The sequence below is a fragment of the Peromyscus maniculatus genome, chromosome 10 (assembly GCF_049852395.1).
Source record: "Peromyscus maniculatus bairdii isolate BWxNUB_F1_BW_parent chromosome 10, HU_Pman_BW_mat_3.1, whole genome shotgun sequence".
Lineage (NCBI taxonomy): Eukaryota > Metazoa > Chordata > Mammalia > Rodentia > Cricetidae > Peromyscus > Peromyscus maniculatus.
Window position 1 is genome coordinate 24,686,710 of NC_134861.1, and position 15,181 is coordinate 24,701,890.

Sequence of the window (15,181 nt, forward strand, 5' to 3'; positions counted from 1 at the left end):
GTTTTGGGATGATAGGTATCTTAGTCCCTGGTCTATTGCTATGGAGAGACACCATGGCCAAGACAATACCTATAAAAAAAGCATGTAATAGGGGGCTTGCTTACAGTTTCAGGGTTAGTCCGTGTTCACCATGGTGGGAAGCAGACAGGTATGGTGTTGAGCAGTAGCTGAGAGCTTTACATCCTGATCTACAGGTAACAGGCAGACAGACAAAGAGCGAGTGGGGGAGAGGGAGAGGGGGAGAGGGAGAGGGAGAGGGAGGAAGGGAGAGAGAGAGAGAGAGAGAGAGAGAGAGAGAGAGAGAGAGAGAGAGAGAGAATTGGCTCAGCATGGGATGGGCTTCTGAAACATCAAAGCCCGCCCCTAGTGACACACCTATTCCAACAAAACCACACCTCCTAATCATTCCCAAACAGTTCTACTAAAATATTTGCTCCAAGCATCCAAATATTTGAGCCATTGAAGGCCATTCTCATTCAAACCAGCACACTAAGACAGTGTTAGACATAGGAATGGCCTCTAAATATATCTGTGCATGACCTTGAAAAACATACCTAACATGACTACAAGCTTGACTATTATAGACAACTGATTATTATTCTATATTTCTTAATTATACATTTTATTTTTAAATGAGATGCATAACACAATATCCCAAACAAGGGTAGAAATATACATAGAGTATAACAAAATTAACTTTAAATTTGTATCAATAAACCAAAATCCACACCAATATAAAATATTTAATATTAAAAGTTGTTTTTTTGGATTAAAGTAGATTCAATAATCTACCCTTTTATCCTATCATTTCTATATCCCCCTTTTCAGAACAAGATCCCTGAATCTAGTCTCCTTTATTTAGCTTTTTGTCTTGACCATTATCCATAACAACTTGTAACCAAACCCCCTAAATGATGACAAACATTTATAATTTATTTTTGGGAATGTGGGTGTAGCTCTCTAGACTACTTCCTGCTGATTGGGGGCACACTGATAATCTTTGAGGGACCCTGAGAAAGTTTAAGATTGTGGTCAAGAACTAACTGGAGAATTCTGTGAGGCTGGATCATCTCAGCCAGAAGCCTTGAAGCTGTTCTGGATACAGAACTCAGAGGAAATTGCAACAGAGGTGCTCTGAAATGTTGGATCATCTAGGCCATCTGTTCTCATTGGAGATTTTTTAGGGAGTCTTCCTTGACCAAATCTGATTTTTCTTAACACAGAATGAATCCAGAGCCTCCCATTTCCTGTGGAAATAAAAGCATAACCTCTTCTCCAAAGTAACATATCTTTTGACTTGAATTTTGAAGTCAAGATAATTTTAAAATATATAGATTGGTATAATATAGTAGTTTTCAAAATCCAAGGTCTCTTAGCAGCCAAAATTTTAAAGACAACACAATAACATACATAATCCAGACTCTGTATTTTCCATATTTATGTGGCTTATTATATTTTTTATTACTCTATTTCTTTTTAAAGGACTTTCTCTACCCTTTTTCCTTTTCCCTCCCAAGCCTATGTATATTTTTAAACACACTCTAATCTGCTTAGAGGTTTTGTTTTATTTTGTTTTTTGTCTGAGTTCATCTTTATTATGGACCCTCAATCTTTCTTGACCACGTTAGTCTTTAAACTGCTAAGCAGCGTGACTAAGACCAAAGCGGCAGCTTTGGCAGCTGCCTCTGCCCCACTTGGCTTCCTGAGGGCCTGACTTCATGGCTGAAGGACCAGCGAGAATCACACTTACTGCCCCAACTCTGGGAAGCTGTTGGGTCTACACTGCCACTAAGCAGCATGCAGCCTGCCGCTCATAAACCCCATTCAAGTGCTCCTTAGCAGGACCTCCCAAAAGAGCTGCCAGTGCTGCCAGCACAAACCAGGAAGCCACATCTTAAAGGAGCCATGCTAGGGGAAGAGAGATGGCTCAGCGGTTAAGAGAAATGACTAATGTTCCAGAGGACCCAGGTTCAATTCCCATGCTGCCCAGTGTCTGATCACACCAGGATTAAAGGAAGAAAAAAAGGATTCATGCTTCTGCTCACTGCCAGCAAACAGAGCCCAATGGAGAAAAGACAGTTACCAAGAAGCTGTGCTTGACTCTATTTTTTGTGTGTCTAGAATCCCTTTTTTAAGCTTTGTCAGGTTTTATGTGGAAATTTTGGCCACATGTTAGAACACCGTATGTAGATGGACATTTTCTGTCTCAACCACTTGATCCCAAATAACTGACTCAGAGGCTGAATATGAATTATAAATCCTCAGCCAACAGCTCAGGCTTGTTACTAGCTAACTCTTACACTTAAATTAACCCATAATTCTTATCTATGCTTAGCCACATGCTTGTGGCTTATTATCTCATTTTTTTTTTTTTTTTTTTTTTTTTTACACATTCTGCTTGCTCAGTGGCTGGCTAGCATCTCTCTTGACTCTGCCCTTCTTCCTCCCAATATCCTCTGCGTCTGGCTGTCCTGCCTATACTTCCTGCCTGGCTACCAGCCTGTCAGCTTTTTATTAACTAATCAGCTTTTCACTAGCCAATGAGAGTAATACATATTCATAGTGTACAAAAAGATAAATCACCTTGGAGTCACCTTGAAGTCCAAAAGCCAAACCTCACAGGATGGATTCTCCTCTCTCACCATAAGGACAATTATCCACGACACGAGGCTGCACTCGGGAGCAGAAGGAATCATCTTGTGGCAAGCAAATGGGCTCCCTTGAGGATGACAGGTTAGTAGATTAACACCTTATGTACCTACCAGACACAGTGGCACACACCTTTGATCCTCCCCAGGAGGCAAAGGCAGGCAGATCTCTATGAGTTCAAGCCCAGCATGGACTATATATCATGTCCCAGAGCTACACAGTGATACCCTGCCTCAAAACAAACAACAACACAACAAAAGCAAAGTATGGACGACCTTGCAGGTCTGGGGCTGAGACAGTGATGGGAGGGACCACACTCTCACCAGGACTGCTCAACTGTGCATGCCTTTTGCCTTCTGTTTAAACCCCAAACTCACGTCAGTACCTCAAAGATGAGCTGGATCCCCACTATTTCTTCCTCTTCCCAATGTGGTTGCATTGACTAAATGTCCTCTCTCTGCTTCTGTAGTGATCTCCTCAGTAGGTATGTTGTGACAGGTAGCCAAGCCTAGACCATCAGGACTCCTGGAATCCTGCTTTTTGTCCTAAAAACCACTAGACACAGTTCAGTGAAACTGGTAGAAAAAGAAGAAATGTCACAGAATAAAGTAGAGATGCTTGGAAAGTGCTAGTAAAATAAAGTTTTGTGTGTGTGTGTGTGTGTGTGTGTGTGTGTGTGTGTGTGTGTGATGCTAAGAAGTAGAGCTAGCCTGTGCTACCCTGCATTCGGATAAAGCAACTTCCTAATGTGAACCACATCACCAGCCCTTAGTGATCTGAAGCAGGGGCTCACTAGCTCAGGCCTAGAACTCAATTTGCCCCCTATCTGGTCTCAAATTCTCCATATTCCTACAAGTACCAGGACTGCAGCCATGCAGCATCATCCTGCCCTCACTACAGTTTCCATTTATTTTTTAAGATTTATGTATTAACTTCAGCTGTCGTGTATGAGTATCTGGCCCCTTGTGTGCAAGTGTACCACATGCATGCAGCAACCACTGTATGGGTGCTAGGAATCAAACCCTGATCTGAGAAGAGCAGTGACAGTACATGTTCGAAACCTCTGAGTCAGCTCTCCAGGTCCACAACTACAGTTTTCAAAAACAATGTTTTGTTTTAAAATACATATTGGAAAATTTCCCTTCTTTGGGGGTAAAGTGTGGTGGTAATCTAATTGTATTGAAATATTATTTTGATTTGTACTGAAATATTAATTTGATTGTATGTTAATAAATAAAGTTGTCTGGGGGTCAGAGCTATTAGAGCCATAGCAAGAGTGTGGCGGTGGTGGCACACGCCTTTAATCCCATAGATATCTGTGTGTTCAGGGTCAGAGCTATTAGAGCCATAGCAAGAGTGTGGCGGTGGTGGCACACGCCTTTAATCCCATAAGATCTCTGTGTGTTCAGGGATACAGCCAGCATTGGAGACATATGCCTTTAAGACCTAGGGGGCTGTACATTCAGACAGTGACGAGGCAGTCATGTGTTTGGGTTTACAACCAATGAGAAGGCAGAACAACATACTTTAAAAATACGAACCGAGAGGAAGTAGGTCTCTTTTCGCGAAGCTGGGACAGCAGGAGGAAGGATGAGATTTTAGCTCTGAGCTCTGACCTCTCGGCTTTCTCTTTTACATTGTTTCTGTGTTTCTAATTTAATAAGACGGTTGGTTACATCTACATCTGGCGCCCAACGTGACAAGAATCCATTAAAAACTGCTTGGCTTGGCGGCAGGTCCGCTTTCCCGCAAGGGCGGCAGGCGGCCCGCGGTGGCGGCGGCGCTGCGGCGGCGGCGGCGGCGGCGGCGGCGGCGGCGGCGGCGGCACACAGCGGCCGGCGGCGATCGGCTTCTTAGTCCGAGCTGCTGGCGTCCTAGTCCGGGTAGCAACTTCTAGCCCGGGCCTAGGTCTGTGAGCAGCTTGCCTAAAGCCGGTGCTACAAACAACTCAGACCTGCCCCGCCGAACAGGGCCCTGCCTGTAAAGCCAACGCACGTGGTCGGAGCTTAAGGAAGCCAGACCCAAGCCTTGACTCGGCACAAGAGGGAACACGTGGCTGCATTTAAGCTTTAGCCGGCTACGCTTTCTTGTGCGTTCTCTCTTTCCTCTCTCTCTCTCTCTCTCTCTCTCTCTCTCTCTCTCTCTCTCTCTCTCTCTGGATTTACACCTGGGACACTAGGTGGCTGCTTTGAAAATCCCCTCGGATTTCTACTGTTCTACGCAGATTTGGTAAGTCATAATATATCAGATATTTTAAAGGAAACTATCTAAAAGAGAATTTTTTTCCACATTAAAAAACAAATGGGTTTTATGTGTACATTGGAAGAAAATTGGTTTTTGTTCGAAATTTTAGGCAGTCTGGCAATGGAACAACTATATAATATTAGTATTGGTGGAATTATGCACCTCATCACTATAATAATCCACATTTTAATATTTAAAAAGATAGTCAATTTAAGTGCCAGGATAACAGCGTTAGAAGAACTTGTTAAACCTGTAAAAATTCAGACAGAAGAAATTAACAGTGAAGTTGTTTCAAGTCGGGATCATAAGGTTGCAGAAAGAAAGCCTGTTTTCACACAGTCACCCTTAATTTATCCTGTAACAGTACAGCAGATGCCTGATCAAATGGCTACACAAAATACTTGGGCTCCAATTGAAATGTTGGATTTAAAAAGGTTTAAGGAGGCAATAGTATCTTATGGCATGCATTCCCCATATGTAAAGCAAATGTTAAACACTTGGTCAACATATAATAGGATAGTACCACAGGACTGGCGGGACCTCGCACAAGGTGTTCTGGAACCCAGCCAGAGACTTCAATTTCTGACTTGGTTTAAGGAGGAGGCTAAAAACATAGAAAAACAATGGAGGGATAAAGGAGTACAAGTTTGCCAGGATCAGCTTATGGGCGAAGGCCAATATGCTTCAGCACAAGCACAATGTTTATATGATGTCCAAACCCTAATTTTATGTCGAACGGCAGCCTTGAATGCATGGGACAAAGTTGAGGAACCAGGAAAAAAATCTGAGTCATTTACAAAGGTGAAGCAAGGCCCAAAAGAGTCTTTTACAGATTTTTTACAAAGACTGGCTTCAGCAGTAAAGAGAACGGTCTCGGATTCAGAAGCTGGTAAGGCAATAATTGAATCTTTGGCCTTTGAGAATGCGAATGCAGCATGCAAAAGAATAATCAGGCCATTAAGGGCAAGATCTGCACCTATGGAAGATTGGATTAGAGAAACAATTAATGTTGAAGCTGATGAGCATGATGATACATGGGTAGGAGAAGTAATTTCAAAAGGTTTGAGGAGTGTTAGATGTTTTGGATGTGGAAAGCAAGGACATTTGAAAAGGGACTGTAGACAGGTCATTTCCAGAAACAATGTTTCTTCAAGGAACAATGGCAACAGAATGCCCCTTCCTTCTGGAGTATGCAGAAGGTGTGGTAAGGGAAAACACTGGACCAACGAATGTAGATCAACAAAGGACAGACAGGGTAATCCTTTGCCTCAGTCTTCGGGAAACTCCCAGAGGGGCCTCAGGCAGGCCCCCAGTGCAAATCCAGTTCAAACCTTTCCGGCAGCCATAGAGGAAATGCCTGCTCTGGAGAGCGATTAAATAACCAAATGCCTATTGGAATAAATCATGCTGGTCAGAATGATGAAACAGAGAGAATAGAAAATTCAGGAGAAAACATAAAGAAAATTTTTTGGCAAACTTCTATTAATGAACAAAGACCAAAATTAACGATAAAAATAAATGGTGTTTTGTTGTCTGGTCTGGTAGACACAGGTGCGGACGTTACCATAATTGCACCAGAATTTTGGCATCCAACTTGGCCTCTTCAGGAGGTAAACGTTCAACTGTTAGGAATTGGGACATTATCTCAGGTGAAACAGAGTGCAAGATGGCTCGAATGTATAGGTCCAGAAGGACAGAGAGGAAAATTAAAACCATATGTGGCTAACATAACTATGAACCTGTGGGGTCGAGACTTGTTGCAACAATGGAATACTCAGATTAACATCCCTCCAATCTCAGAAACAAATCATAAACTAGCACATGTTACTGAGAGAAATATTAGAAGATATTGTTCTAATGAGTGGTCACCAGCCATCCATATTATACAAGAACAGGGCACAATAACTGATGATCTTCCAAAGACACCAACAGCTCTACCTTTAAAATGGTTAACAGACAAGCCTGTATGGGTCCAGCAATGGCCTTTAACAACAGAGAAACTCCAGGCTTTAGAAGAGCTGGTAGAAGAACAGTTAAATGCTCAGCATATTGAAGAATCAACCAGCCCTTGGAATTCTCCTGTATTTGTTATTAAAAAGAAATCTGGTAAATGGAGAATGGTAACAGACCTTAGGGCAATTAACAAAGTAATTCAGCCAATGGGTTCTCTACAATCTGGGATGCCTTTGCCTACTCTGTTACCAAAAGGATGGCCTCTCATAGTTATTGATTTAAAAGACTGTTTCTTTTCAATACCCTTACAAGAAAAAGACAGAGAAAGATTTGCTTTTACAGTGCCTACTTATAATAATTCTCAACCGGTTAAAAGATTTCAATGGAGGGTCCTCCCACAGGGAATGTTGAATAGCCCAACTCTGTGCCAATATTTTGTACAACAGCCATTGGAAGTGATACGTAAAAAATTTCCTAAATCTATAATTTATCATTATATGGACGATATTTTACTAGCTGACTCAAATGCAGATACTTTAGAAATAATGTTTGAAGAAGTAAAGAAAATTTTGCCTCGCTGGGGATTACAAATTGCTCCTGAAAAGATACAAAGAGGAGATTCTATTAATTATTTAGGATATAAAATAGAGCTACAAAAAATTAGACCCCAAAAGGTGCAAATTCGGAGAGATAGACTACAGACTCTTAATGACTTTCAAAGATTATTTGGAGATATTTCTCATCTACGAACTATTGTTGGGGTAAAAAATGATGAACTGACTAATTTGTTCAAAACCTTAGAAGGTGACAAGGACTTAAATAGTCCAAGAGAATTATCACCTGAAGCTGAGAAAGAATTAGCCTTGGTAGAAAAGAAAGTGCATGAAGGACACGTGAATCGTATTGATCCAAAGCTGGATTGCATTTTGGTTATCTTACCTTCTAGGCGTTCTCCTACTGAAATATTAATGCAGAGGGAAGATATTATATTGGAATGGATATTTTTACCAAATAAACCAAATAAAAAATTAAAAACTTATGTGGAAAAAATCTCTGACTTGATTTACAAAGGAAAATTGAGACTTCGTCAATTAGCAGGCATAGACCCAGCAGAAATTGTCGTACCATTAACTAAGGAGGACATTGAAAAATTATGGACAGAAAGTGAACCTTGGCAAAGAGCTTGCAGTAATTTTTTGGGAGAAATTAACAGCAAATATCCCAAAAGCAATAGAATTGATCTTATAAAGAGAGCTGAATGGATCTTGCCTCGAATTGTACGGCAAAAACCCATATCTGGAGTTCGTACATTTTATACAGATGCCAACAAAGAAGGAAAGGCAGGTTACAAATCAGAAAATTTAAGTAAAGTGGTTCAAAGTCCGTATAATTCAGTTCAAAAATCAGAATTGTATGCTATTCTGTTGGTATTAATGGATTTTTCAGGACCTCTCAACATAGTAACTGACTCTCAGTATGCTGAAAGAGTGGTGTTACATATTGAGACTGCAGAATTTATCCCTGATGCTTCAGAATTAACTTCACTATTTATTCAATTACAAGATACAATCAGGAAAAGGAATCATCCTTTATATATAACTCACATTCGATCCCATACTGGTCTGCCAGGCCCTCTAGCACAAGGCAATGAAGAGATTGATAAATTATTGATAGGAAATGTGCTGGAGGCCTCAGAATTTCATAAAAAACATCACGTTAATAGTAAAGGTTTAAAAAAGGATTTTTCCATAACCTGGCAACAAGCCAAAGAAATAATAAAGAAATGTCCTACTTGTTCCTTCTACAATCAGACGCCATTACCAGCAGGATGTAACCCAAAGGGTACTCAGAGAAATGAAATCTGGCAGATGGACGTGTTTCACTTTGCAGAATTTGGAAAATTGAAATATGTACACCACACTATCGATACTTATTCAGGATTTCAATGGGCAACTGCTTTGAGTTCTGAAAAAGCTGATTCTGTAATCACTCATTTGCTAGAAGTTATGGCCATCATGGGTATACCTGCACAAATCAAAACTGACAATGCTCCATCATATGTCTCTGTTAAAATGAAACAGTTTTTTGCTTATTACAATATAAAGCATATTACAGGCATACCACATAATCCTACAGGTCAAGCAGTTATAGAAAGATCAAACAGAACTCTAAAGGATATGCTAAATAAACAGAAATGGGTAACAAAAACCCCCAGAAATAGACTGCATAATGCTCTTCTAACTTTGAATTTTCTGAATGCCAATGAGAAAGGAACAACAGCTGCAGAGAGACATTGGATAATAGAAAAAACTACAGAATTAAATCAGCCTATATACTTTAAGGATGTGCTGACCTCAGAATGGAAACCAGGGTATGTATTACATTGGGGACGTGGTTTTGCTTTTGTTTCTACAGGAGAAGATAAGCTGTGGGTACCATCAAAATTGATAAAGGTTCGATTTGAACAAGAGAGACCTCTTAATTAGAGGAGGTGATAGTTCATCAACCAGCATGAACATCCAATTTAAACTAACTTGTATCAATAACACATGCCTTTTCATTTAATCAGATAATAACTTGTCAAAAGGAAACATCCCCAAAATTAGTCTTGGGGAAAGGTTTTTGTTTTTGTCTTTTAGGAGAATGAAGGTTAAGGAATCTGAAGAACACTGGACAAATGAGACAACTGAAGAAAAGGGACAAATCATCTATCCCAAGAAACAGAGTGAAACGGTGTATGGGTATATATTATCTAAAAAAATTTTATGTCTTCCTAAATGTTTGTTTCTGCTTTTCTCTAAAGATTTAACACTATTGGTCTTCTAACAGTCCCAGTTCAATTAAAATTTAAAGCTGACTTTGGAGTTGGAGAATGGCTCTCTCCTTCTTTAAAATCAAGCATGTTGTTAAAAGGAAAATGCAAACTCCCTGTATCATGCCAGAATAAGAGCCATTTCTGCTATGGTACAGGACAAAAGAAAAATTAATTAAGGGACTATTCTATTACTAATCTCAACTCTTTGATTCTATTCTGATTCTTTAAACTGTTCTCAAAGTATAAATTTTATATCAAAATTTACAAGATTAATATATATATATACACATTTTAAACTTTGTTAAGATATGAATGGTCACATAGAGTACTAATTCTAGAAAAAAGGCTAGCTGCATATATATGTTTTTGTATTCGAGTCTCTTATCAGTTTTCTGCAGGAAATCACGGCCTGGCCTAACATCAACTGAAGTCTCCAGAAAGAAGATGGGGCCCCACAACAACAACAATTCCACGTGGACAATAATAATATCATTAAGCTGACAAACATCATCCACAGATCAGCTTTGAACTACAAGGTGCTCAGAGCAAATTTGAGATGACTAGCTGAGATGATCCAGTCTCAAAGACTACTTGAATAAGGACTTGAGATAAACCCTGAACTTTGGCATTATACACAGACTGGATAATGAAGGATATAGTTACCTCTCCTAGAATTTGACAATTAACCTAAAATTTTTCTTTCAGGATAAAGAAAACTTCGCCCATACCCAGCAGGAAGCAATTTTAAGAATACGACGCCCACATTCCCAAAGAGGTGGTGTGGGGCGGGTGGTTTTTTGGTCTTTTTATTGGGTTTTGGGTCTGGGATAATTTTCAGTATTTAGGGGGGTTGGTTACAAGTTATTGTCAAGGGTTAGGAAAAAGGCTAAGCAAAGGAGATTAGATTTAAAGTTCTTGTTTAAAAAAAAAAAGAGAAAGAAAGAAAAGAAAAAGACAATTACTAGTTTTAAATACTTTACATTGGATTGAATTGTTTTATATTGTACACAAATTTGAAACTGATATTGTTAGAAAATGCTATATGTATATTTCTAATTGTATTTATTCCATCCATTTAACAATGTAATGCAAATTTCTGATCCTTGAATGTTATTATTATCAACTATTAGGATATAAAGAAATGAAAGCTAGTAGTTAGACATTATCATAGAACTTGTAGTCATATTAGATATGTTTTAAAAATTGAGCAGAGATGTTTTAGACAGGTCATCTTCAAACCCTTCAGAGATCTACAGAATATGGCATTTAAAATGTTTTAATAACTTAGAAAATTTTTCTTTTTTGAGACATGTCGGCTCCTGGCAGTACCAATCTACTTTAGAGAAAATATGGGCATTGAAGAAACTGTATATGGAGTCAACTTTCATTCTGGCAAAAGTTAGCCACTGGACAACAAAGTATCCTCGAATCAACAGGACAAAATGGACAGACAGATCACGAAACAAGGGACTACTGATTCTTGCCAAAACAAGTGTGGTTATGGCTTTATCAAAAGGCATCTTCTGAGGCCAGGACAATATGGCCCCATCCCTGAAGTGGCCTTCGCATCCGGAAAAGGTACGGTGCCCTTTTCTTCGAAGGCAGCTTAACAGGCAGAGGGCCGATGGATTCTGTTGTACAATGGAACAGCAGCTGAAAGCTCATGCCTCTCAAAAGTAGACTGGCATTTAATAGAGGGATGTGGAGAAGAAGGGGATGCTGAGATGAAGCCATATATACACAGCCAAGAAGAATGGACAGCTGAATTAAAAAACTGTCAACAATTTCCAGAATTTAAAATCCTGAATCATGACAGGACACTAGTGGAATTCAGGTGTTTCTGGTACGTGGACTGCTCTCACCCAATGTGAGGTTGAACTGTTGACCTTGTGTACATCCTACTTCACAAATGAGTCTGTCAGATACACTAAGCCTATAGGCTGAAGATGATGCCCCAACACTGCGGAGAAACCTCAGGTGACTGCCCAGGCAGCTGGCTGTTTCTGTCAACTCACAAAATTTTTTTTGGAAGTTGCTTGCATGCACTTCCTGTTTTTATTTTTGTTAGCTAATATTATTCCCTTCTTGGGTCTCTGAGGGAGTTGAAGATTAGTTAGTTATGGTTGAAGATTAGTTAGTTATAGTTGAAAATTAATTAGGATAGAAAGTACATTAGATACATCTTGGAATTATCAAAATAGGATAGATAATGGAATTATTTTCTCTGATTTGTCAAATACCTGTTTAGGTATTTATTACTTGTATATATTGTATATAGTTATTGTACTTTTGTATATAGTTTTTCTTTTGTTAGTCATAACCTTTTGCTTTTTTTCTTTTTATTAAAATAGAAAAGGGGAAATGTGGTGGTAATCTAATTGTATTGAAATATTATTTTGATTTGTACTGAAATATTAATTTGATTGTATGTTAATAAATAAAGTTGTCTGGGGGTCAGAGCTATTAGAGCCATAGCAAGAGTGTGGCGGTGGTGGCACACGCCTTTAATCCCATAGATATCTGTGTGTTCAGGGTCAGAGCTATTAGAGCCATAGCAAGAGTGTGGCGGTGGTGGCACACGCCTTTAATCCCATAAGATCTCTGTGTGTTCAGGGATACAGCCAGCATTGGAGACATATGCCTTTAAGACCTAGGGGGCTGTACATTCAGACAGTGACGAGGCAGTCATGTGTTTGGGTTTACAACCAATGAGAAGGCAGAACAACATACTTTAAAAATACGAACCGAGAGGAAGTAGGTCTTTTTTCGCGAAGCTGGGACAGCAGGAGGAAGGGTGAGATTTTAGCTCTGAGCTCTGACCTCTCGGCTTTCTCTTTTACATTGTTTCTGTGTTTCTAATTTAATAAGACGGTTGGTTACATCTACAGTAAAGTGATTTTTCTAAGACCATAACATGATCATGCCATCATGGAGCAGAAGTCTACCGAAGGCATGCTCAGAGTCCTGGCTATGAAACTGGCAAAACAATATGGAGACAGCTACATCTGTGGCAATGGTAATGGGCTGTTAATACTCCCTCGAGGATTCCAGCTGTTGCCCTTTCCTGTCCCCCAGCTGTAGAGGTCTTGGTGGTGGACTTGGATGGAGCAGCTTCTTTGGTTTACCATTGGTGCCCTGTCTGGGGTGAATGGACATTGTTCATATCTCCCTGGGAAAAATAATATCCTAATTTATCCTTTCAGAGAGGATGACAATCAGAACCAAAACAGCACAGAGCATTATTGTCCGCTCCCTGTTATACATTTAAACAGAGCTCTATCTGAAACAGTCATATGTAAGTTATATTCGACAGAGTCCACTGACATGAGAACACTATGTCAGAAATGTAAACCTTTTTGTGTTGTTCTGCAAGGTCAGAATTCACTGAATAACAATAAATCGACAAGGTGTGGTTGCTTCATCAGCAGCTATTTGCCCTCTACTCCTGCTTTCCTTGATGGATGCCCCAAGACGCACCAACGCAAACATGGGTTCTTTCATTACAATCTCAGTTACCATAGAAACTCTCAGATCACATGTCACATAGTAAATACATCTATGTATGTCTATATTGTAGGTCACTAAATGCCTATAAGGGTTAAGCAGCCATAGCAGAGATTTAGAGGTTTCAGGAAATCCCAAGAAGCTGATCATCAAGTAAATAGAGTCCCTATGGATAAAATAATGAACTGAGCTACAAGGCAGAAGCCAGATAGCTCTCAGCGGCTGAAAACCAGGCCACTGAAGGTCGGTCGTGTAGAAGCAGGGTGTAAGGACTAGATCTAGATGAAGATGGATGCATGATGAATCCCAACGGGCAAACAGGACAGGCAGACAATAGTTCACAACAGATGATTCCACATCAGGAAATGAGCTGAAACCCCCAGGGACAGTTGGGAGTTCTCTGCCTATCAGATCTTGACATGTTTATCAGGTGATCAGATGATCGCCCAAAGGGGCCATTGCCATCGCAGTGGTCCCATTCTCCTCTATATGGTCCAGCTGAGGGAGTTAGACCCATCCCTCAGTTTGGTATGTTTAATAAGTTCTTGGGCCTGGTTTTCTTGATGTGACCTAAATACACCCCTTCCCCCTAGTCTGAGTTCACCCCAAATACCTTAATAAAATGGCACCCTTCCTACTCCCAGAGTAGGACATCTGTCAATCTGTCCTCATAGGTGGTGCCATCCATGTGTCCACCCAGGTGTAAAGTCAGCCTCCAGCCTTAAATGGATTCAAAAGCTGCTTGTAAAATGGAGTTTCTCAAGGCAAGGCACAGTCAGAAAAAAAATTTTTTTTTTTTTTTACTCAATAGGAAGTAATTCAGGGAAAGGCACAGCCTAGTTTCCATCCTCTACTTAAATGATTCTTTATTTGAATCAGTTAAGATTATAAGTTTTAAAAACTTAAATAGAATCACAAGATTTTGAGAATAAAGAAAACTTATCTATGCTTCTATCACCCTAAAAATAGCAAACATCGCCAAATGTCTTGTTTCCTTGAGCTTTTTTTTAATGCTATTTTAAAGCATAGTTGTGGGCAGGAGAGGATGACTCAGTCAATAAAGGCACACACTGGCAAGGCTGATGACCTGACTTTGACCCCTCGGATCCACATCCTGTCCTCCCATACACATGCATAAATTAGAATGTAATTATAAAAAACAAGAACTGGATATCCTGAAGACTGTCGTCCCCAGGACCTACATGGTAGAAGGAGAGAAGTGACCCCTCCAAGGCATCCTCTAGCTTTGACACAAACAAAATTGGTGCGTGTATGAACACAGAGAGAGAGGGAGAGAGAGAGAGAGAGAGAGGAGGAGAGAGGAGAGAGAGAGAGAGAGAGAGAGAGAGAGAGAGAGAGACAGAGAGAGAGAGAGAGAGAGAGAAGAAGAAGGAGGAGGAGGAGGAGGAGGGAGGGAGGGAGGGAGGGAGGGAGGGAGAAAGAAATTCAATTTAAATTTATTTAATTAAAAAGAAGTGTAGTTGTGAAGCAGGCATGACGGCATGTATCTATAATCCCAGTACTTGGAAGGCTTAGGCAATAGGATATTGAGTACAGCCTGAGCTATATGGAGAGACCCTTCCCACCTCCAAAAAAACATGGTGCATACTTTTAATCCCAGCACTCAGAAGGCAGATGCAGATGGGTCTCTGTGAGTTCCAGCCAGTCAGGGCTATGCAGTGAGACTGTCTCAAAATAAATAAATAGTGCTGGGCAGTGGTGGCACAGACAGAGGCAGGCAGATCGCTGTGAGTCCAAGGACAGCCTGGTCTACAGAGTGATTTCCAGGACAGCCAGAGCTACACAGTGAAACACTGTCTCAAAAACAAACAAACAAACAAATAAATAAATGAATAAATAAACAATAGATAGATGGATAGATAGATAGATAGATAGATAGATAGATAGATAGATAGAGAGCGCTAGGTTGTTACACATACCTGTAACCACAGCATTGGGGAGACAGATGTAGCAGGTTGAAAGTTTTAAGCCAGCCTGGGAGGAACTGTCTCAAAA

The 15,181-nt window shown here is 40.1% G+C and overlaps 1 long non-coding RNA gene across 2 annotated transcripts in view; it reads right to left on the reverse strand.

Moving 5' to 3' along the window:
• Positions 1-366: 366 nt before the first annotated feature.
• Positions 367-15,181, reverse strand: part of LOC121832550 (uncharacterized) — a 33,490-nt gene continuing 18,675 nt past the window's right edge. For both annotated transcript variants that reach the window (XR_013042840.1, XR_013042839.1), the window contains exons 4-5: positions 15,106-15,170; positions 367-2,719 (exon numbers count right to left, since the gene is read on the reverse strand). This is a non-coding gene — a long non-coding RNA (uncharacterized LOC121832550). The remainder of the gene's footprint in view (positions 2,720-15,105; positions 15,171-15,181) is intronic.